The 22984-nt window shown below is 41.4% G+C and overlaps 1 protein-coding gene and 1 pseudogene across 1 annotated transcript in view; both read right to left on the reverse strand.

The window, feature by feature from the left end:
• The window catches only part of FBXL7 (F-box and leucine rich repeat protein 7), a 336987-nt gene that overhangs the window by 33307 nt on the left and 280696 nt on the right, over positions 1-22984 (reverse strand). The window lies entirely within an intron of this gene.
• LOC114513394 lies at positions 3019-3147 on the reverse strand (annotated as a pseudogene).

The raw sequence follows: 22984 nt of genomic DNA on the forward strand, positions 1-22984 counted from the left end.
CTGAGTGCATGTGGCAAAATTGGGAAGTGATGAATTACTCAATGCCGATGCAGGTCTTTTTAAACGCACCACAGCTCAGTTGGAGTACCCAAATGGTAACAGGTTACAGCAGAACTATATCAAAAAAGGGTAAATTGTGCAGACAAAATACTAGTAATAATATGGCTGTAATTAAGCTTGATTTCTCTCTCCATAGATGATAGGTTTTAGCATGTCTTAGACTCTTCTAGTAGTGTAGATTATTTTTAAATATACCTTTAGCAAGTGATTTTATCTAAAATATTACCAAATTTGTTATGAGAAATTAGTTAATAGACCCCTGATGCACTTATGAATTTGAAAGGTAAGGTGAAAGGTAAGGTGAATAAGCCAAAATTCTTGTTGGAGTCTCACACGGATTTCCATTTTCAGATCATCTTCAGAGGATACTGCAGTTGAGCTTTGTCAGTGTTCTCTTTCCTTGAAAAGAGATAATGAAGCCTGATATTCCCAAGAATTTTGTCCATTATAAAGTCAGCATTATGAGAAATCTTCCTCAGGTTACGATTGGTGCACCTTCCTCCCACCTCATTTCTTAAATTGGCGTGGTCGAAGTTTTGTTTGTTTGTTGTTTCACTTGGCTTTTATGTGGGGGAGGCTAATGAATAATCACGTGTTTATGGAAGGAAAGGCTAACTGCACCCTGGAGGTTGAAATGTTCACCCCACAGAGCTGTGCACCTGCATGAATTTACAAGTGCTTTGTTTAGTGCAGGGATTCTCACACTTGACGGCACAGGGAAGTTACTTGGGGAGTTTTAAGAAATGACAGTGATGCCTGGATCATACCTCCTGAGACTACGATTTAATTGGTCTGGGATACATCTTAGGCACTGGAGGTTTTTAAATCTCCTGGGTGTTCTAACACGGGAAGAGGTTGAAGAACCAGAGATTGGAGAACGTGAACATCGCTGGCATGTATTTGATGCAGGTTTCAGCTGCTTCAGGTCACACACGGTTTCTGCTGCTTTAACTCTGAAAACACCATAGGTGCTCTCGTATTCCCTCACTCTGGATCTTTAGGGAAATTCTTGTTGCTCAATGTTTTTCTAAGAAATATGAGCTTTTGCTTCTCAATGAAGAGGACAAGCCTCCTGATCAACCTCACTTAAGATAAGAGGAATCTTATCTTAATCTCAGGTAGGACTGTTTGGGGCTGCATCAAGAAGGTTGGACAAAATTCCTTGAATGTTCATTGGTTTGCAACCAGCTATTGATAAAGTCCATAGTGTTTAATACCATCTATTGTCCCCGGGAGGGTATTGGTACATCCTTTCCACCCAATTTTCTCTTCTGCTTGTTTGTCCGCCTACACCTGTCACGACTGCCAGTTAAGCAGAGAAAGCAGGTCACGTGCACTCACAGGCATGGACAAAGAAGGAAGTCTAAACAAGGGAAGGAGCTTTGGTATTGCCTGAACTCTAGGCTTCAGAAAAGATCAAAAGCAAGTTTGTCCTTTAGCATGAAATAGAGGGAAATTTGCAGGAGTGGTAAAATGAACACCAAGAGTAAGGTGCAGAAGCTCATTTGTCTTGGACTTCACCTTTTTATTAAGAATTTTCCGAACTGACCAAGTAGTTCTCTTAAGAATTTAATAGTTTAAAAATGTCACCATGCTAAAGTTAAAACCATGGCAAAAACTCAATGGTTTCAGGAAGGGTGTTTGTATTAGCAATTTTAGGTGGAATTTATAGGCGGGTCACAGTAACCACTTCAGCAGAATTTGGAAGGCAAAATTAATAGCAGTTGGTAAGTTCCCAGATGATAACGCAACATAAATTAGATCTAGTTACTATGAATGCACTTTATGAAATCCCTTTAAACTGGCCTCTCAGATCGCCCAGCCACAGGATTTTGATTTAGGAAAAGAATTCAGGGACATCTGGAGCTGTGGCACCATAATGATGTCAGACATGAGGGGGCTCAACTGTGGAGTCTGGTGTCCAGGTGCCTGGAGGAGCACATGGGTGCTCAGCAGGAAAACATGGCAGCCATCGAGGACAAGGAATCTCAGAATATGTCACCATTTGCTTTTCAGCATTGGCATTTCTCCCTCTTTCCACTGGAGAAACACATAAGTATTTCAAGTCGTTTCGCAGACACTAACACACAGTCAACCCTCCTGAGTTTACCAAAATAACCACATGCAAACCATCTGAATTCCTACAAAAGAGCTATTTTATGCATGATTATAAGCAGATTCCAGAGTGACAACTGTCATGAGCGGCAGAGTTAGTGTCATACCGAATGTGTTTAGTATGGTACTTATTAGCTCACTACCTTCAGGGAGACCCCTAAACAAAGCTAGGAAATGCACGTGGTCAATATTTACATTTGCCAGACACATCAGGGTGGTTTGGAGTCATTTCCAACAACAGCTGTGCAAACGGTTGATGTTGTGGTACATTCTCAGACTTAACTCTCCATTTGGCAATCCCTACATATGTCCAAACACTGAAAATATTTTCGCTTTTGATATGTAGGCGAATCCAATTTGGGATTTAAATGTCAAGTGAAGAGAAATCGTCCATTCTCCTGCTTTCCGTTTCACATGCTACTTTGTTTTCCTCCCTCGCCGTCCTTCTCAGTGACAGCGCACGCTGCCATGACTTCCCCTCGAGAAATTCCCAGAGCAAGCTCTTTTGTGCTGTCATAAACATAAGGGGTGAGGCACTGGCTGGAAATGTAAACTTGGATCAGGCTTCCAAAACACAACAGAACAATTGGTGGTCTTGTCGGGTCCAGTCCTTTAATTGGAAAAAACCATAGCCTTGACTCGGCTGTACTGTTTATAAGGCTCATCCCCACATATAAACGATTTTTAAAAATTATGGGAGACCCACGTTTATAAATGCAATGAGTCTTTGTTTTTTAAAAAAAGCAATTTATCTGTCTCTTGAATTGTTAACCTTTTTCTTTTTCCTCTTTCCAGCCCAAAGCAAAACAAGGCACAGTTTGGCCTCCCCCCCCCCCCCCCACCGTTTTTAGCAGTGGAGTTTCCCACATTTGGGGAAATTGCAGGAGTCAGCGCATTTGGAGTGCAATGGGTAAGTCTCACCCTGGGAAAACCACCTACGTGATCACTGTATCTCCCTGGCCAGGTACGTACAGTTGGGTCTTTTAATTGAACGTGAACCGCAGGGAAATTGCTGAAGGCAAAGACATCTTCATGGCACTCTAAATCACTCTGGGGAGAGTGTAATGTTAGATCAGTTAAGTTGCTTTGTGAGCCTCGACTCTTGGAAAATATGTGCTCGTGAGTCATAGGCGCAAGGGGTCCGTGCACGTGCACACACACGGGCAAACGCACATGCGGTTTCCAAAACTTGACTCTATTTCATTAGAAAAGGATTTTCACCTGGGCTCTGCATACACAACTTGTACCTTGTGAATTAAGGGACGTGGAGGATCTTTGGTTTACGGGGTGAAAAACCCCATTGGCAGGATGGCCATCCATAAGCAGCAATAATGAAGGGGCCGGGGAGGGACAACTGAAATTAGGCTCCATCTGAAGACAACTGTAACTTGGAAAATGCACTGAGTAACACCCACTGGGACTGCCGTCAGAGAAAAAAGAAAACAGCACACTTTAGGGACAGAAAATGCCATTTGGAAACAGGATGAATGGAGGCCCCTCCAACTTGGACAGTCCCTCTGCCCAGTTTTGCGGCCATAGCGAAAAAGGAGCAAGGTAAATATACAAGGTCACCCACTTTCCCCCGCATGTGTTTTCACTGTAACAACCCCACAGCCGCACACAGGTGTGAATGCATACACACATGCATGCATGGACACAGACAAACACACAGAGCTCAAAATGCATCCTTGACAGCTCTTCCAGCTGAGCAGTGGAAGCAGAAACGGGGGCACATATCCAGGCTGCATTCAGTACAGGCTCTTCCAGCTGTTTGCCCGAGTTGTTTGCCTCTCCCTTCGTGCTCGCCTCTGGTAATTAACTTATGCACATTTTAAACAAAAAAATGTCATTTTTAAGTGTATAACAAATGATAATACGATTGTTAACTTGCCCAGTCTGGGCTATACATATGGTCATAGAAAGTAAATCAGGTCATAAAAACACAATGATGTGTATATATTTTTTTAACATTTTGGAGGAAAGTCATTGTGGGAGCTTAAATATTTCTTTGATCTCCTACCTTTCCTTTTCTCACTGTTGAAGTGGAAACCAACCACTGGGTGTGGCAGGTACCTTCTGACATGGGTCCCAATGGTTTCACCTCCTGTGTAATCACTGCCTCTGAAATCACCTACTTTTGAGCGTGGACTGGATGTAGTTACAAGTCTCTAATAAATAAAGCTCGGAAAAAGTGACAAGATATCACTTCTGAGATGGCTATAAGAGACTGTGACCTCCCTCTTACTTGTACTCTTTCTTGCTTTCTCACGTGCTCACACTAATGAAGCAAAATGCTATATGTGAGCTGCCCCATGAAGAGGCCCATGTGGCAAGAAAACGCAGGAGGCCTCAAGCTAACAGCTTGTGAGGAGCTGAACCCTCAGCCCACCACCTGCAGGGAACTGATCCTGCTGACAAGCGTGTGCGTGAGTGTGTGTGGAAGCGTCTCTGCCCAGGTTTGAGACGGCTGAAGCCCAGCTGACACCTTCATAGCCGTCTTGTGACATAAGCAGTGCTTGACTCCTCACCCACAGGCACTGTGAGGTAATAAAAGCTGTAGCTTAAGCCACCAAATTTGGGAGTAATTTGTTACACAGCAATCAGTAGCCGATACACCATTCTAAAAACAGTTCCCATCATTCATCGGTAGGCTGAATTTTTTTAAAAGGTAAACACACACTTGTACAAAGTATCACAAGTTTCCTTCCACATTTTTTCTTGCGGAGGGAAGTATTATTTTCAATTTCACTACTTTTCTTTTTCCAAAAGAATCTATTAGATTAACTTTAATTAAAATGGTAAGAATGTTCCCAATGAAATAAGACTGTTTATACCAACTGAATTCTGTCTTTTTTTCTATTAACATCTTGAATTTCATATTTTAACTACCTATGTTGAATTCATTTACAAGTAAATTGTGATTTTAGCTCAGGTTTGCTTATTCTTTTTAGCAAGAAAGTAATAGATAAGATAAATAATGTGTGTCTATTGCCTTTTTTGCACAAAACTAATTACATAAACATTTATTAGGTAGTTAATTCTATTTGAATCTGTATTATACATGTTAGGGGATAACTTGGTATTTATAAACAAAACAGATGATCTTTACTTGGAATAGTATCTCAAAAATAGATGGGTCCCAGCATTTAATTAGTTTTAAGGTTCTAGCCACATACTCTTGTCCTCTGCCACCCACTAAAAAATTGTCTCCAGATGTTCAACAAATAACCAACAGAAGTGGCAATTTGGCTAGCACCGATCTGGGACTTAAGGAAATATACCCAAGACCACATCTTGGATTGTTGCCAAAATCTTTCCAACAGAAGGGTGCCTGTCTCCCCACCTACAAAGTGGTGAGTTCACAACGCCCAGTTTAGGGTTATAAAAGCCATTTCTTGCAACATCAAAAACTGGTCTGCATGTAACTTGTGATGAGAAACCAATGTGTGGGAAACCTTGTTTGGTGAATAATAGCTTTTCTATAAATGGGTTTAAAAACCATTGAGTATCTCATGATCTATGTTACATAAGAGTGGAACACACTGGTAGTATTTTCTCTTCTGGGAAACACCAAAAACTAAACAAAAACAGATTAAACCTTAAAACTGTCCAGTTGTGAATAAATACTTGGGAATGTGCATTCTTCTGAATTTCCTGCCCTGTCACAGTGCGCTCCGTCGGCATCGCCCAAGACAGTCATTACGCCAACACTGGGAATGTAGATAAGTACATGCTAACACGAGAATGATAAATGTGAGAAGGATGGTTTTAATTACACCGGAGAAGTTTTCAACCGGTGAGAGTCGGCCGACATCTTGAAAGATGAGATCACTCGTGATAATGTGCCTGAGACTGAGAAAGCGCAGGCTAGGTCTCGCTTTATTGATTTTTAAAAATGACTAGACTGACATATCAAAAATCCATTTATTTTATAATACATATTTTCGCGAGAAAATGCTATCCTATTTTTCAACCTGAATTTCTGAGACTGGAGCTGTATTAGACTTCAAAAGTACTGCCTTGCTCGGAGATCCCACACTCGTCCTGTTTCTGCTCTGCCAACCCAGCAGCATCACCTCAGGGGTTTGCTCAAGGAGAAAAGACAGTTCTGTGACCACTGAGTAAGGCTTTCTTCTAATGGGGAGTGGACGGAGAAGAGACTGATGGACAGCATTAAATGCCATTGACTTCACAGGATTCACTGGTAATATCACCTTCCTCAGGGCATTCATATTTTTCTGGCTCTGTATGGAGACTTCTACAAGGTCTGAAATGTGGGGTTTCTAGAATTCTTGGCTGTTTATGAAGAATGGGAAGCTGGTGTACTTGTTGGTCCTGAGAGCAGGCATCTGCTGCCTGGTGAGGCCACACCTTCGACAAGTCAGATGCCCAGGGGAAGCTCTGCATTGGGACACCAGCTCGGGGCCCACAGGAGTGCTTCATGCCACCCCTGGCCCTGACCCTTCAGGCGCAGGTGTGCTCATCTCTCCTGGGCCACTGAGACCAGCAGCACACGTGCCTGCAGTGAACGCTTCTTATCTGTCTTGTGGCATCTTATGCTCAACAGCTCCACTTTCTGTAGGAGGCAGAACAGAGATGTGCCTGGAATTTAAGTCTCAGTGGAGAATTCTATATTTGCAGAGAATCACATGATCTCTGCAAAATAGTAAAAGGATTAACAAAATGAACTTGCTTGAATTTGGAACCAACAATAACAAATCCAGCAAAAACAATAAAATCATCTTTTTTGCAAACCATTGTCTTTTTAAAATGGTTTTTAGCTTACTCAGAAAAATAGTGAATCTGGACCCCAAAGAACAACTTTTGACAGTGAATCACACTATTAAGTTACCACCTGGCAGCCCTTGGGTAGGGGCTTCCATGGAAAAAGGTAGTGTGGTTTGGTGGTAAAAGTAAACTTTCTGAAAACAGATTGCTTGGAAAGTTACTTAACCTCTCTGCTTATTTTCTCATCTTAAAAACTGTAATAGCAATACTACCAGCCTCATAGGACAGTAAGGCGTCAATGAGCATGCAATAGAGATACGATAGAATAAGTATTCAGTATATTATTTTTTATTATTAACGGAAAATATAAAACTTCCCCTGGCTTACATGATTCGAAATTTATTTTACGAAGTGCAAATTACAAACCAATCTATTTATATGGTAAGAAATAGTGCCTTTCAAAGTCTATGTTAAAGAGCATTTTTTTCCTTCCAATCCATCACAGACCAATACTTCTACAAAAATAATAAAAATGAATTACTAGAAAAATAAAATAAACATGGGACAAAGATATATAAGTCTTAAGCTTAAGTTTTGGAGAGCTTCCTCCGGATTTCTGTACCTGTCCCTTTGCCAGCTGGTGGCACAGTTCACAGATGAACACCTGTCTGCTGACCCCACCGGGAGCCACACTGCTGTAGAAGACAGCTGTTTTTCATTGGGACTGCACCTGTTTCTCTGTTAGGGAATTCTCCTCCTCTTGAGGGGGCAGTCCCCTCTAACACAAAGACGCCCAGGCTTGGATGGGAAGCTAGATGGGAGAAGCAGCAGAGAAAGCACAGAGTCGATTCCGGGAAATGGTGCAGATGGCAACGGCAGTGCCCTGAGCCGCCAGGAGCGATGGTAGCAGCGATGTCAGAAGCAGCCTGGGAGGTGTAGGCCGGGATCCTGCCGTGACTAAGGTCCACTGCCCTTGGCGGGGAGCTCCTGGGACTCGCTCTCAGATTCTCCTGGAGAGTTAGTTATCTACTTAACGTTCCCTTAATGAGTTCTTTTTGCTTAAATCACCTGATAGATTTGTACTGCTTAAAACCAAGCACCGTGAGTAATTCACAAGGATTTGAAAGACACAGTCAAGAAGATGGGCTGTCCTGACATTTGGCATCTCGTTGACTCTGGCCATCCTGTGCCTGTTTACAAGCACATTTTGGTATTATCTCACTACTAACCCTAGCTCTACTGATTTCTTTTCCATCTTGCTCCCTATACTATAGTCGTATGTGTAAAGATACCCTTCAGTTCAGTTCCAGAATCACACCGAAAATCAATGAACATTTTGTACTGACAAGTTGACGTGACGTGGGCCAGGAGGTAGGCCACCTGTCACAATTCTGAAGGAAACTGGTCTTCCCAGGGTGTCCTTTTTTATGCTGGAAAATTTATACTGGGAATTCACCCTTTTGTGGGCTTAAGCAAAAAATGCTGCCCTGCAAAGCTGACTTCCCACATGGGAGACAGTTCAAGTGACTCTAAAGGATGACAGAGGTCATTTTTCTGCTCAGTCCATAAAGACCTTCTTAAGACCTGGGAGGCACAGCGTGGTGTGAGCTCACCTGAGCATGTGGGCCCTCATGAGAGCGGCACAGGGCTTGCAAATGCTGTCCGTCTAGACTTCCTTTAGGGAAGTTTCAGATTTATAAAAGAAGGAGATTAGGTCTGAGGCCTCCTTTCTCCTTCTTAACCCCGGGAAGCTGGTTGCTGTCCTTAGAGTTTCCTTCTGGCCACTGTGGGCACTGAGCTTCCCATGCGATTGGCTAGCACAACATGCATCAGAGTATTTCTCTTATGTGATCTCTGCCAGGAGGTCAAAGATTAAAACATGAACTGCCTGAGATTATGAAGATACGACGTGCATGGTGGTATAGATTCCATATCAAAATGCAATACTTGTTAAGAGAGGAAACACCTATTATTGGGGAAAAGCAGGGATCCATGTTTCCACCCAATCTTTGTCTGAGTAGGTAGCCAGCTGACAGCCAAGTTCTTTTGCGAATGAGGGAGTTCAGGGCAAGAGTTCTTGACCTGGCTGCATATTAAAACAACCCAAGTACCTTGAAAAATTACCCATGTTTAGTCCCACTTCCTAGAGAGTCTGATACTATAGAGAGTTTTCAGTGGATAATCCCTGAAACATAGAATCCTCACCAGTTTCTGTACATGAATCTCACAATAACAAGCTTTTTAAATTCTTTTTTAAATTTTTAAATTATTTTATTGTTGTTCAATTACAGTTGTCTGCATTTGCCCCCTGCCTGCACAACTCCCCCCAATCCCAGCCGAATATTATCCTGCATCATTGTTTGAACCTTTATGCTTTATAGTCAGGTATATTTGTAGTTCAAATTCCACTTATTTTTGATAAGTGGGAGCTTCCATTTCAATTTCCTTAAATGCATAATTCTTTAAAATACATAATTACAAAATCAAACACAGGTAACGCTTTCAGTAAGCTAGGAATAAGTTAATTGATCAATGTGAGGCACAAAACCCTGTCCACAGGAGATAAATATTTTATGAATGATGAATGAAAGACTAAAAAGACAGCCTAAACATAATTTCATCTGGTAAACCTTTATGTCAAACAGCAGAGATCTAAAATATTTAACATTTCCGGAAATTTGCTTCCCTAGAGAAAATTAAACTTCTTATAGATAACTGCATATTTCAACTACCTTTTTTCCAAAATTCAGAAAGGTCAATTGTCTTGTCTCGGATCACACAGTCCCCTTGAACTCCCAACTTAAAGTGAGCCCCTCCTACTGAAAGCCACCACTGGATTCATACCACACCAGCGGCTGTTCTCATTCCCAGTGGCTTCTCTTTAATAACATGTAGACATTGTACCAAGTATCTAAAAGTTCCCTACTTATTCCATGATTATATTTGGATTATGAAAAGAGAAATATTTAAAGACTTGAATGAACAATTTTGCTTAGTTTCTTTGCAGAGTTCCTATTGACTTTAAAATATTCAAAGAAAAATTAGAATAATGTGAATAGTAACAGAGATATTAATTTCCTTCATGTTGCTTGTTAATTTATGTGAAGGGTTCCTTTAATCATTTTTAAATTCCGTAGATATTAAAGAGATGCAGTAGCAAAAGATGAATGACCTATCTTTGTCACTCTAATTCCTTGTCACATAGGTCTGTGTAGTTGGCAAGGTAAATAACACTGAATAATGAAATAATTTTCAAAATATTATTTAGAGCCATCTCTTGGTGGATAGCAAAAGATAGATCCTGTGATAGAGGAAATTAACAAGCCAAACAGAAAATTAATTAACATTAATGTCTAGTCTGCTATGATTTCTACATTGTTGAGCCCATCTGCAGTGCTGGTTTTTTGCTTTAAAAGAATTTGGAACTCTTCCTTAACTCCTGACGATCTAATCACATGGTTGCTGGAGAAATTGCTGTTTTTTAATATCTCTGCAAAAGAGAAGCATTCCCATAATAACTAGTTAAGTCTCTGAAAGAATATCAATCTTTCACTCTTGTTCATCTTTAAAGGTTCATCCTGCTCTGTGTCTCTTCACATATGTTCTTGCATGACCTCTTGGCAGACTTTCAGGCCTGGTCCTAAAAAGGGTTTCAGCCTCAAGTGATTGTAGCTTAATTCTCCAGATGCAGACCACCGCCCACCAGCTTCCCAAAGTGCCTGACCACGAGGACAATGTGAGCATGAAAGGACCATGTGAATCCTTTAGCTGTTCTTGCAGACAATATAGAATACTGCACCCTTGAGATCAGCCACATCTTTCTGAATAAGTCCCAGGGAGCTGGCTCTCTTACTGATGGAGTGTGAGGAACTGAAGACATCACACAATAATTGCAATGGAAGCTGTTTATGTAGATGCCATTATTTCTGTAAATAAAATCCCTACACATGTACATATGGAACCACACGATAAACTTGAAGTGATGTTCTTCAAATAATGTCTATTTGAGCATTTTACCAAATGCCCACCGATGACGCCTTCTCTCGCAAATCTCCATGTTTCCCAGACAGTCCACCTGAAGATGGAAGATTTAGCAGCTGCATGAGACAGCTGCAGTTTAGAACTTAATCCCTAACCTGCAGAGCCTGGAATTGATCTTCAAATTGTTTATAGTTCATTCTCAGATAGCACTCTGGCTTCCACATCTTCAAATCCTCGAGGAATTCTCTAATGCTTAGACCTACTCATTTCCTGTAGGAACCCCATTCCCCCTGGTTGTCTTCCTATTGGACCATGTGGCCATCTGTCCCGACCAAAGCACCACGCATGCAGCCAACCAAGGTGTGAGGGTGGCCAGGCTGAGCTGTTCTGACCCATTAAATTTTGGAGGAGGACCACTGGTGGTGGTCCTATCCTTGACCTCCCTCCTCTTCAAACTTCCTATAGCTGATCTTTTTTCCCCAAGCTGGACAACTTAGAGCTTATTCATCAGTCTGCTGAACTGGTCCTTTTGCAGAAGCACAGATATTATCCAAAATTTTTCTCGTATCCTTGTCTTCAACTGTTGTGTCTTGTCAAATCAAAGCAGCTGGATTTGATACAAGTTCAATGTCATTTCCTTCCAGAATAAACTCATCTTTCTGGGTTTGAGCTACTGAACAAACAACGTCTGACCTCATGCCAACCATGCGGATATACTTTTACCCAAGAAATTTCTAATTTCAACAAGAGAACCATTCTCCTGAAAAATCCTGTCGATGGGGAAGTGAGCGTCCATGGACCTCATCTTGTAATGGAAGCCCAGTGTGACACCCCTGATCACTCTCTGTGACCATAGATTGTGCGAAATGGGTGGCTAGTGCCTTTCTATTTCCCCACCATTTGTCAACCTGGAGCCTCTTATTTTTCTTTCCAAAGAGGCTGAGCTCTACATTGATGTGTTTGAAGTCTCTCCACAGGGTGCCTCTGAGGCCCTTCACTATAGCTGTCAGAGTGCTGTCGACATTTTCTGGAATGGCAACACTTGATGGTTGAGAATGGTCTTCATCTTCACAGTAGATGCCTGTCCTAGGTATTCTTGATGCCTCTTGGCTGACCTGAACCTGGGCTACCTCAGCCCCAAGAAGTAAAAGCAGAACCTAGGATCCCCACCAGAAACCAGGAAGTGTCAATACTTTCAAAAAGCTTCCCAGGTATTCTAATGTGAGCCCAACACATGGCCCCCAAGCACCTCTGCTCCCTGTATTCTTCCCTCCTGTAATCACTTCGCCTCAGGTATAGGCCAGGCCTGGTGACTGCCTCCTGAGACATCGAATTTAGGGAAGGTGATGGGATGTAGCTTCTACGATTCAGCTCTAAAAGCATGTAACTTCTGTCTTGTCACTGTGTCTTTCCTTCTAGGCCTGCTCACTCTGATGGGAAGCCCCTATGGCAAGAAACTGAGGTCAGCCTCCAGCCCACAGCCAGTGAGGAACTGAGGCCCTCATGCCAATGACCCATGATGAGTGGACTACAGTCAACAGCCATGCGAGCCAGGTGGGAAGTGGCCGTGTCTGCAGCTGAGCTTTCAGATGACCAGAGTTCCAGCTGACACTTTGATTGCAGTCTTGGGAGGGATCCTGAAGCTTCAAAACCCAGCTAACATGTGCCAGGACCCTGACCCCAGAGACAGTGAAAGAAAAAATATGTATTTTCATATTTACTTGACAAATAAAAAGTATATATATTTAAGGTGTTCAACATGATGTTTGAATATACCAATACATTGTGAAATAACTACGACTATTAACCGAATTAACATATCTCCCCCCTCTCCTAGCCATAATATGTTTTTTTATTGTGGTGCAAATACTTAAGGTCAACTCCATGTGTACTGTTTTAAGTCAGTAGGCCTTGGGGTAATCTGTCACATAGCAATAGATAACTAAAACACACAGTCACTAGCGATAAATGCTATGGGAAAAAATAAAGCATAAAAGAGCTCTAGAAAGTGATGGGAATGGGAGTGAAGGAAAGAACTGAAGCTGTAAATAGTGTTACCAAGGAAGGCCTCATTGAGAAGGTGCCGTTGAATAGAGACTGGAGGGAGGTGGGGGGGTGAGTCGTGCAGACGCCTGCAGGGACATCCTTCCAGACGGAGGGGCACAGAGGTGCAATGGGGTAGTGGGAAAGATTCTCATGGGTTGGCCTGATGTTGAGTGCTTTGCTTGTATTTTCTCAGACTACCCACACAGAAACCTGAGAGATAGACATGAGATTATAACCATCTTCAGATGAGGGCTGTCAGGCTGAATACCCCAGGAATACACTATCGTAAGAATTGGGGGCGGGCATTGAACACAGGCAGTTGAGTCCGTGTCTATGCCAGAGAATGCGCATTAGTTTCCTATTGCTGCTGTGACAAATTACCACAGACTTACGGGCTTAAATAATGCAAACTTATTATCCGGCAGTCTTGTAGGTCAGAAGTTCAACACAATTTCTCACAAGGTGAAGATCAAGGTGTTGGCGGGGCTGTATTCCTGTCTGGAGGTTCTAGGGGAAATCTACTTCTTTCCTTGTTTAGGCTGTTGACAGAATTCAGTTCTTTAGGGTTGTAGGACTTTGTTTTGTACAATAGGTTGGAGGTTCCAGCATAATTATGATTATTAAGAGACGATCAAACATTTTATTTTAGGTGTTATTTCCAAAACTTTTCATTTTTAGTTTAAAATCTCAAGAAATTTCCTCTGGCCATTCTGCTTGCTTCATTTTCCTCTTGTTATCTCTTAGCAAAGAAGTCGGGTGTGCCTGGTTACCAGTGAGGAATTCCGATTCAGCGTTGCACATCATATTGGGATAGCCTAGTGTTAGTGATAATATGTGGCCCTTTGGGAAGCTGAGTTTATTTTACTTTCAGATGAGCTTATGCAATGGAGGAGAATGCTGAAATGGGCCACCTCGCCGCACCGAACAGGAATGTGCCTCTGCAGCAGCTGAACGGGATGGGAATGAGCAACAGGTAGGCGAGCAACCTTGAGTAGGAATTGCAGCTGGGGAGTGCTGACCTGCAGCAGAAAGGCACCTCAGCTTCATCAGAGTCCAGGTGGGGAGCCATGTGCTTAGCCACCTGACACAAAGGGAGCCTCTCCCCTCACTCTCTCCTCTATGTCCTGTCCCAGGTGAGGCTGACATGGATGCTCATTCCCATCTACGAGAGCCGCTGGGGGACTCCAGCGTCTTCTTGTACGTGCATGTCAGCGTGTGTTGAGGGAATGAACTTCTTCCGTATGGTTGTGTGTACACACTTCACAGACATATCTAGATTGGCTCTAACTCCCACGTGTTATATATGGCAGAAGGTTTACACAGTGACCTGCTCTACTAAAATTTCCCAAAGGCGCTGCCAAGCGGCAGACCGTCCACTCTAAATCACATCTCATTGTATCTGCTCTCTCGTCCCAGTGCCAATAAGTAGTAAAAACCCAAGAGTGGAAAGCCATTAAAGGGCTGAGAAAATCCCTAATAATTAAGGATTTCCAGTATTAATCTTTTCCACTTGGAACCTGAGCTTTCCAGTCATTTTATTTTTAGGGCCCATTTTTATTTAAGAAGAAGGAGTGTTGATATCTCTTTTTTTACTAGAGAGTATAGAGTTCTGTTCACATAAATCAAGGCAGAAATTTGATGAGTGCCAGGCTGGTTTGATCCGCATGGACTAGGTTTTAAAAATATTTACATGGGAACCTTGGAGAGGGATGGATGTGATCTCACGTTGATGACAACATTCTCCTTACAGCCCACCACTGTTTCTCTGCTGTTCTTATGTTTCTGGAAGCCCCGTCACCGATCTCCCAAGGCTAGAGTGAGGGCAGTGCCACTGCTGTGTTATGCTCTAGACTTAGGGCTGGGTGTTGAGGACTCAGAAATGATTACAATGGATAAAATTATAGGATTAGCTCTCAGGTCTTCTGGGGGATGGGGGAGGAACAAGCCTTGGCAGAAATAATGTACCACAAATACTACAGAGCAAGCAGAGAAACTTAATGAGAGAAGCCAGAAGGCAGAAACATAGCTGGAGAACATGGGTTACAATTTCAGCTGGACCCAATCAGTGGATTAGGCAGAACCAGTAGGTTTTTATTTCTTATCACAATCAGACTTAAAAAAACATATTAAAGAAAATATTTCCACTATAAGAAATAGAAATCCTCCTTAAACTAGCCTTCAGGTAAGATGGAATCTCCTGGCTGATGTAACTACAATGTTCTGGTGGTGGCTTACTTTAGGCTGGCCAAATTCAGGTGTTCTATGAGTGGTCTCGGAGAACTGACTTTTCTCCCAGGACCTGGCTCTGACTTCTACAGTGTTGTTTTCATCCACTGAAGGGTTCTGTTTACGTGATGGGAAAGATTAACATTTTAAACTCACGAGATCCTAATAATTTCAAATCTCCTCAGAAAGGAAATCATCTCCGGCTCCAAGCTTCCATTCCAGTTCCCAGAGGCCTGTAGTGGGCGAGCAAGCATCATCTGTCCAGCTTCTGTGGAAGAGGTGGAAGCCCCTGATTGACAGCTCCATCCCACTCCCATGAGTGGGGATGAGCAGGTCCCAAAAGGGAGGATCCAAGGAGGGCCAATAAGAACCACAGCTCTCCCCTGGAGACTTGTGGGAGATCCTGGTCCTCCAGTGGGAGAGACCACCTAGAAAGAAAATGGAAGCTGACCTGGATATAGAACAAGGGAATTCCCTGGAGTGCAGCCTCTCATAGAACCAAAGGGAGAAACATTGGAATTGGTATTAGATTTATTAGAGAGATGCAGAAGCAAAGAAGTTTCTGCAACTGTAACTCCTATACTGCATAAAGCTGAACTCTCCATCAGCACTTCACAAATCTATGGAGGAAGCTAAGAATTGATGGCAGGCCTCGAAATCTCAAAATATCTTCTCTCCTAAACCCTCACATCCTCACTCAGCATTTTGCTTACCCTGTTCTTGGTTTCTGGGTCTCTCTCTCCCTTCTCCCTCCCCACTATGCCCTCACCCCCCCAATACACATTCTCTCTTTAAAATAGCTCTTTGAAAACAATACACAATAGTACTATTTGGGGAGGACAATTACTTTCAATCCACTTTTACTTAGAGCTGTTTTCACCATAATTGTTGCTGAGATGAAATACCGATCTTTCCATGTTGAGAAAATTAAAAGTGCCTCAAGGGTCAGAGAAAACAATTCTCTAAATACTAGCTTCAGGGAAAATGCCCACATAAATTGACTGCTCCCTTCCTGACACCACAACATGTAATTCTCTAGTTTTCCCAGAAGAATAGATCTCCTACCCGTTCTTATTATCTTCAAAGACGCCAGCAGTGGGACCTCTCAGCCCAGAAGGCCCACAGTGGCCAAGCGATTCTTACAAACAAACAATTGTGTGGATTTTTTTTCTAAGACAAAAATCTACATGACCAAATATGTTATGGGAGAAAGGGCTCCCTTTTCCCAGGAATGGTGCACCAGTGGGACAAATGTAGATCTTCTTTCAGCTACACAGGGCATGGTGGCAATTCTAAACTTTGTCATATGTGGACACAACGATGAAGCACAAAACAGCATTTACAAGGTTAGTGAAGCTGATAAATGGTGCTGAGACAAGATGCTTTCCTAGCCCTTCGTGGAATCAGTTAAACGACTGAATTCAAGGTCTAATATATGATATGCCTAGCAGAGAGAACCAATACTACATTTATAAGTTGGAAATATATATTTATTGACACACGAGTATACACCTATGTGCATATATTCATGCACAGAGCTACCTGTGATCAGAAATGTCCAGATGTCCATTTAATGAGAAATGGTTCCTGTATTTGTAACTTTATCTGTGATTAATCTGTTCTGTAGGAACGACCCAATTTTTGTCTAAACCAAACCTGAGAGCTCAGTGAGAAACATTAGAAAGATGTATTATAGTAAGAAAATATATTCAGAGTGTGTTAAGGCATAGAGAAACACACATTTTCCAATTCACATATAAATCATATTTAAATCTTACTTAAGTTAAAGATCTTGCAAATTTAAATCTGTACCTTTCAGGATAAACTTCCAGTACAAACTGCACACTAAAAACCCTTGTCGCAGACCTGCAACTTCTCATTCCCTTCCCTTTCTGAAGGCAGGTGGTGTGAGTTACTAACATGCAGCTTTGAATCGAGGTTGCTGTTCATCAACTCAACGACTTTACTCAGGTTCCACTCTCTGGAAGGACCTGCCCACCAACTCTGCTCTTCTCCTGAATATCCTGCAAGACTTAACTCAAGTCTACCTCCTACAGAAAGCTTTTCTTGACAGTTACCCCATCTGAAGAAGACAGTGGCTGGTCCCATAGATAACATTTATCATGCAGACTGATCACACAGACCAATCACAGCAGTGACTGATTCCTTGTTGTTCAACTCCAGCAGAGCATCTGCGTACGTTCAGTAATTCTGACATCGTTTCCCCAGACAGCCCTCTGTGGTGAGCAGAATAATTGCCCTCAATATATCCACAGGCCAGCCCCTAGAACCCGTGAGCGTTACATTTCATGGCAAGAGGACTTTGCAGATGGAATATGCATATCGACAAAATGTCTGACAGTCTCCAAATATTCAAAACTGTCTATAATTGGATGTTGACCTACATGCTCTGATTTTCTTACTTACTACCTGAGAAGAACTGAGTCTTAGTGATGAAGATCATCACTCCATGAATCGTTCACAAACTGTGGGACAGGCTTTCTATACCTGGCACTGTTGAAATTTTGAGCACAATAATCTAGGCGGCATCCCAAGATTATACCCACTAGATACTAATAACAACCTTCAGTTAGGACAACCAAACACGTTCCAGACACTGCCCAACATGCCCCATGGGGCAAGATCACCCCAGGTCGAGGATCTCTGAGTTGGGGTACTTATGCTTTCATGTGTCACTGGCAGGATGGAATGAGAGAAGGCTAAGAAGCTCCTGGAATGGCCTGGGCCCAGCAGTTGCCTGTGCACTGTGCCTCTAGTCCTGGTGGAGACACTGGGACCCTCCCAGACTCCACCCCTCCACTTCCTGAGTCACTGCACCATCTACTCAACACCGGGGCATTGTGGCTTCTCTGATCTCTGCTCAGCACCTGACCATGCTGACTGGCTTTCAAAACCCAACTTGAAATGACACTGATGAGGAAGAAGAGGAAGAGGATCAGTGGTATGTTTTTTAAATCCCAGAATATTAAACAACATTATATATGGAAATATTTATTAAGCTATGTGAGTGGAAATTTTACTGGGCCATGTTGTGTATTAATCATATTCTAGTTCATAGTCGTAAAACAACATTTTATTACATTACGTTTCCGGCGATCCACCATATACCCATAAGTATAGTAAGGATAGGTCTATAAAACAATCCCTTAGATAATTTAAAAGTAAAAAAAAATAGCAAAATCTGAAAAATAGTTCTACTTCAGTTTTGATCAAAAGGGTAATCAGGCTAAAAAATAAAAATGATGTATCTCCTTAAAAAAAAAGAAAACAAATGATAAACAAAAAGCTAACACTTGGCCGAGGTATCTTGCTCCCTTTTGAACAGGCTGTTGGAAGTTACTCAAGACAAAGCGGTACAAATGTTACATTAGACAATTCCCTCCAAAGCATCCTGGCAAATGAAACTAACAGACAGGTGAAGGTATGGTATGGCCTGTTCTGTATGAACACAGGTATTTCCCAATAAATGCCCCCAGAGAACCCTACAATTCTCAGATCCATGGAGCTGCCCACCACAGAAAGGCTTAGGCTGCAAAACCAATGGTTTTCTCCTAAAAGGCCTTCTTTCACCCAGTGAATCCCAAAAAAGAACCAAAATATGCTGGGTAAATGGTTTAGCACAGGATAATCCTTTATTTTGGCCATCAATGATGATGTGTTATTTCTGATTATTTCAACTGAGTATCTGACTCATCTTCAACAAGTTTTATATAGATTTACTTATATATAGACTTATTTATATATAAATATATATACACACACATATATCCTTCATTTTTCATCTTCTAATAGCTGTAAGGTTGAAATTTGCTATAGTTTTCTCAGAGTGTAGTAGAATTTTAATGAGAAAATCGAAATAAAATAAGTCTGGAATATGAAGCCATGAACTTGGAAAGAAACCCAAACTGCCTTACTGATGAACACTACATTTTCTTGAGCCTGTGTGCCAGCTTGGAACAACTGTTTAACTTGTCTGTCTCTATTTCTTCAATTTATGGCTTTTGGTCTTTGAAACAGAAACATTTAGAATATATGCATCAAATAATTATATATGTATACAGACATACATCAGAAATTATACGTTATATATTAAAACCCACCCTTTGCAAGCCATCTTTGCATATATCTGTTAGTAGTTAAAGACATTCAGAACTTTATTGGAGGAGAAGGGAAATCATCCATTTCTGCATAATTAAAACTAAGCTCAAATATGCTTTCTGGTCACAATCCAGTTGTGTTGGTTTCTCACTTTGCCTTGGACCACAGAGAAACATTCATCACTTTTACCAACGTACTCCTTTGCTAATCACTTTAAATAGCTTCTCATTTCTAGAGCATGGTTTTTAAACTGTGTTCCTAAGAGCTCCACGGTTCCCCTGACCTCTGTCAGGAGCTGCCTGTGGAACGAAGGAGAGCCTTCGTAGCTGGTTCAGGAGTTCTTCTCTATCCAGTAGTGCAGCTCTGAGTCAATCTAAATAACAAATGGAATGTTTATATTCTTCAGATTTTCATTTCAAAGAAATTTCAAAGGAGCCCTCACTAGAACCAAGAGGTACCAGAGCTTTCAAACCCTTGTGGAATGACAGCTTGGACCAGAGAATGTGAATTCATTTCACTAAAATCTTCTTCTTCAACCTGAGTCCATATTAAGCCTGATTTTAGGAAAGGATGAGAGAAGAGGAAAGGGGAGGAGAAAAGGAGAAGAGGGAGAGTTTTAAAAAGCAGAACTTGTAGAATGTGAGTGGAACAAGGCACGTGCTTCCTCCATCACTAAGTTCTGCGGCAAATGGCAAAGGAAGCCTGGTAGATCAGCCCCTGGCTAAGGTTTGCAGAGCATCAGGACTGGTAGACATGCCAGGACACGGGAAGATATTGGAGGAAAATGGCCCTGCGCTGGCAGAGCAGTGGAGGGAGCCACTGGGATTCCCATGGATGTTCAGAATAGGGGGAGGAAAAGAATCCCAGAAAGTTGTGGGCCTGCCTGTGGAGACACAGAGGGCAGATGCCGGTGGAGTTCAGAAGGATGTGCATTTTGTTTAACATAAAGGGGCAGGCATTGTTCCCCCTAAAGAAGGCAGGCAGATAATGTCTATCTAAGCTTTCAGGAGGGGGCCACTCACCTTGAAAGAGCTGTGAAGGAGTGAGATCCCTGTACACCCACAGGATGATATACATAGAAAACACACATTGAGCTGTGTAACCAATTTGAGGGGAGAGTCTCAACTGACTGAGGTATAAAGTTGAAACACATTTCTCCCATAACTTACTAATTGTGTTCTTTTTACTGAATGTAGGAAACACCCTGCTGATACCTCATTTTTAGTAGCTTTCAGTTGTGAAGATTCTTCCAGTCCCATTTATACCCCAGTCTCACATTCACTTCAAAGCCTTTCCTACCTGTCACATTTGTGTCTCAAGTGGCTCGAGCAAGGGGGGCTGCGGTCTCTGCTCTCCCCCCCAGGAAATCCCAGATAGAGTTCATCACTCGGAACCAGGGAACCTCCTCCTCTGATTGCCCAAAGTGCCTCACAGTTTTTCAAACACACACACACACACACACACACAGAGTTCGGGTTGTTTTAAACTCAGAATCCATGGTTCTGCTCTTCCTCTACATTTGATAATACATATGAATTTTTTATATTCATGATTTTTTAATAGACTTGGACAACTTGGTTGGAATAACTCTTAGAAACAATTTACTTCTTAGAAAAAACGTATAAAATACAAATGCAGCGTGCAGGTTAAGAGCACGGGGCTCTTGGGCCACGTTGTCCAGGTCTAATGTGTTGGTTTGAGGGAGAAGTCACTGAGCCCCTCAGGCCTCAGTTTCCTTATCTGCAACCTGGGCGCAGTGATTGCACATAATTCAGATGATTGCTGTGAAGGTTAAATAATTTTATAAGTGTTTTGAACAGTAGTTGGCATTCTGAAGTGTTGCCTATCTATTATTATATTTTACGTGTTAATATTTGACACCATAATCTCTCCTGGGTTTGAACCCGAATACTACTACACTTATGACAATGGGCAAACCTTTAGCACCTCTTTGGCTCAGCAGTGTTCTGATAGGTAAACGAGAGGGATAGATGATCCCTTCTGTCCCTCCTTTGGTTGGGGTTTACAGACCACAGCCAGGGCAGTGGGAAAAGGAGGCACCCGTACACGACATGGGAGTAAAAACTGGTGGAACCATTTTGCAATTAAATTGTAACATTGTTTACAATTTAATGTGTGCATGCTTTTAGTCGCAGGAATTTTCATTTTCTTGTGATTTATCCAACAAAAATACTTGTATACATGCAAAAAGCTAAATATGCCAGAATGTGTATTGAAGCACTGCTTGTAAAGACATGCATTCATTAGGAATTGGTTAATTATGATAAGTAATGCTACCTTAACTTACAGTCATTAAAAAGGAGTTTGATACTCATGGAAGTAAACAGCCAAGTGAACAAAAGCACAAGTTGTAAAGCAGTGTGTATATTATGGCCTCATCATTTTAAAAAAAGAGAGAAGAAAAAATGAATGAAAGCAACAAAAATACACATGTGTCTTAGCATACGCATAGACTATGAGTTAAAAAAACTATTTGGTGGAATTACCAGTGCTTTTACCTTTCTGTGTCATAGTTTAGCAGTGTGACAGGGGCAAACTATTGAAAATCTCTGAATCTCAGTTCCCTTAACTATCAAATAGATAATACTGAATTTTCCTTATTACTGTAAGGATTAAGTAGGATAGCAGATTTAAATTCCTTGCCCCAAAGCCAGGCACACTGTAAATGTTTCATAAATGTCAGGTCTCTTCCCTCCACCCCCTGGCAAACTGTTTATCTTAAAAAAAGTGAAAATAGTTTCTTGACAGTGATTTCCATTTAGCTATGTAATACAAATTTAATATTATAAAATTTTTTTGACAACTCTTACCTTAAATGCATAATTTTTCCTAGGATTATTTTTATTTTAGATGGAATAAAAATGCATGTAACTTAAGGTGGGGAAAAGTGGCTAGCTATTTCTACTATTTTGTAGTTGGCTGGCCTCTTAGGACAAAGAATATACATAATTTTTGTGTCCCAGCCCATTTATAATCCAGTAATGCAGTGTAAAAGTAAGACTGTTATTTCACTCTAAATGTTTATATATACATTTGCATAAACTTATATAAATATATACATATGTAGATAAAACTTCCTCTTATCTTAATAGTGGCTATTTTTAAGATGCAAAATTACAGGCAAAATTCTTTCTGTTTTTTTGAACTCCTTTATATTTTCAAAACTTAAAGTGTATATTTTGAAATAAAAATGAACAAAAATGTTGCAAATTTTTATTGACTTATATCTAAACTATGTAGAATTCAGCAAAAATAAAAAATAAACCAAGGTCTTTGATAATAATTTTGTTTTTATTTTCTATTAAAATATGGGGGCAAACTATTAAGCTAAGGGTTTTCCTAATTTGGATGAGGTCAACTGAACTCTGCAAAGGAAGCAAGAACAATGGATTTCGACTTGTTTCTAATATTAGGAAATGCACTGGTCTTATCACAACGGCGGACTAATACCCTGGTTTCACTGCAACCAGTTAAACAAAACATTAGTCAAGAAGCTGATAAGTAGTATTTAGAGAAGATCTGCTTTTCGAGACTCGTCTGGATCTGTGATGATCAGATTAACTAGTGCACCTGTGAGACACAAATAACTATCACAGTGCCTACTCCAGATAGAGCTCAACTCAAAAATGTGGGAAAATTAACATAATGGGCAATTCTTATAAGAAGTGGGGGCAGTTTGTTGCTGGTT

Source organism: Phyllostomus discolor, chromosome 3 (assembly GCF_004126475.2).
Source record: "Phyllostomus discolor isolate MPI-MPIP mPhyDis1 chromosome 3, mPhyDis1.pri.v3, whole genome shotgun sequence".
In the NCBI taxonomy this organism is placed as follows: Eukaryota; Metazoa; Chordata; class Mammalia; order Chiroptera; family Phyllostomidae; genus Phyllostomus; species Phyllostomus discolor.